Genomic DNA, 2689 nt, shown 5'->3' on the forward strand with positions numbered 1-2689 from the left:
ATGGTGTCGTATCCCCAGGCAGTCTTTGGTAACTTCGTGATGAAATCCATGGTAATACCATCCCATTTCCATTCTGGGATTTCTGGTTGTTGAAGTAACCCTGACGGCTTCTGGTATTCTGCTTTGACTTTGGAACAAGTTAAACACTCCCCAACATATGTTGCAACGTCTGTCTTTAAATTAGGCCACCAATAATGTGTCTTAAGATCTTGGTACATCTTTCCCACTCCAGGATGTATCGAGTATCTTGTCTTATGTGCCTCGTTTAATATCAACTTCCTTAATCCACCCAACTTCGGTACCCAAATACGATTTGCAAAATATCGAATTCCATCTTCCCGTATAACGAGTTGCTTCTCATACTTCTTCATTATTTCATTTCCTATATTTTCTTTAGTAAGTGCTTCTCGTTGAACTTCTTTGATTTGTGAGTTGAGATTCATGCGAATTTTTATGTTCATCGCTCGTACTCGAATTGGTTCTCGTTCCTTTCTGCTTAGTGCGTCAGCCACCACATTCGCTTTCCCGGGATGATAACGAATTTCACAATCATAGTCATTTATTAACTCGACCCACCTACGTTGCCTCATGTTCAGCTGTTTCTGATCAAAAATATGTTGAAGGCTTTTATGATCAGTAAACACAGTGCATTTAACCCCATACAAGTAGTGTCTCCATATCTTCAATGCAAACACGACTGCTCCCAGTTCTAGATCATGTGTCGTATAATTCCGCTCGTGAATCTTCAATTGTCGGGATGCGTATGCAATAACTTTCTTCCGTTGCATAAGAACGCAACCAAAACCTTGTCGCGAAGCGTCACAATATATTTCAAAATCATCGTTCCCTTCTGGTAACGATAAAATAGGCGCCGTAGTCAACTTCTTTTTCAGTAATTGAAATGCACTCTCCTGCTCAGAAGTCCATTCATATTTCTTCCCTTTTTGCGTTAACGCTGTCAACGGCTTAGCTATTCGGGAAAAATCTTGAATAAACTTCTATAATAACCGGCTAAACCCAAAAATTGGCGTATCTGCATTGGTGTCTTAGGAGTCTCCCATTTTTCAATGGCTTCAATTTTTGCTGGATCAACCTGAATTCCTTTGCTACTAACAACGTGGCCAAGAAATTGCACTTCTTTCAACCAAAAAGCACACTTAGAAAATTTAGCATATAGCTGTTCTTTTCTCAACAACTCTAATATCAACCTTAAATGCTGCTCATGCTCTTGCTCACTCTTGGAATAGATAAGAATGTCATCAATGAAAACAATAACAAACTTATCTAAATATGGACTACAAACTCGATTCATGAGGTCCATGAATACAGCTGGCGCATTCGTCAATCCAAACGGCATGACCAAAAATTCGTAATGACCGTAACGTGTCCGAAAAGCAGTTTTCGGTATATCTTCTTCTTTGACGCGTAATTGATGATAGCCCGATCTTAGGTCAATTTTCGAGTACACACATGATCCTTGGAGTTGATCAAATAAATCGTCAATTCTCGGTAGTGGATACCGATTCTTGATAGTTAACTTATTTAATTCACGATAGCCTATACACATTCGGAAAGATCCGTCTTTCTTCTTGACGAATAAAATTGGAGCTCCCCACGGTGAAGTACTTGGTCGTATGAATCCACAATCCAGTAATTCTTTTAACTGACTCTGAAGTTCTTTTAACTCGGACGGTGCAAGTCTATATGGAGCACGGGCAACCGGTGCAGCTCCTGGTACAAGATCTATTTGAAATTCTACAGATCTAAATGGAGGTAATCCCGGCAACTCTTCCGGAAATACTTCAGGAAAATCTCTTGCCACAGGCACGTCATTGATGCACTTCTCTTTTTCTTTCTTTTCGACTTTATTAACATGTGCTAGAATAGAATAACATCCCTTTTCTAAACACTTCTTGGCTTTCAAACAGCTAATGAGTTTTAGCTTTGAGTTACCCTTCTCTCCATAAATCATCACTGGCATTTTATCCTTACAAGGAATGCGAATTGCCTTCTTGGCACACACAACTTCAGCTCCTACTTTGGACATCCAGTCCATGCCGACTATTACATCAAAACTTCCTAATTCTACGGGTATCAAATCAATCTTAAATGTTTCTCCGGCTAAATTTATTTTACAATCACGGCAAATTTTATCGGCTTTAATTAGTTTACCATTAGCTAACTCAATCATGTACTTAGCATCTAGAGGTAATGATGAACAATTCAATTTAGCGTGAAAGTCTCTACACACGTAACTTCTATCAGCACCAGTATCAAATATAATAGATGCGGATAAGTTATTAATGGTAAACGTACCCGTAACAAGCTCCGGGTCTTCACACGCCTCTCTAGCATTAATAACAAATGCTCTTCCTCGTGCAGATCCATTATTCTTCTCTGGATTCGGACACTGGCTCTTATAATGACCCTGTTTTCCACACCCATAACAAGTAATGGTAGCCAAAGCAGTTCTATTTGCATTGGTGGCAGGAGTCTTGATACCATTTGTATTTGTAACGAGAGCCCTACAATCTTCAGCAAGATGACCCTTTCGATTATATTTGTTGCATACCACATTACAGTAGCCAGAGTGATGTTTGTGGCATCGGTTACATAAAGGATTTTGTCCTTTGTAACCAAAGCTTAAACCACTACCCGTACCTTGCGTGATTTCTTGTTTCTTAAAAGA

Source organism: Rutidosis leptorrhynchoides, chromosome 3 (genome assembly GCF_046630445.1).
Source record: "Rutidosis leptorrhynchoides isolate AG116_Rl617_1_P2 chromosome 3, CSIRO_AGI_Rlap_v1, whole genome shotgun sequence".
Classification (NCBI taxonomy): domain Eukaryota; kingdom Viridiplantae; phylum Streptophyta; class Magnoliopsida; order Asterales; family Asteraceae; genus Rutidosis; species Rutidosis leptorrhynchoides.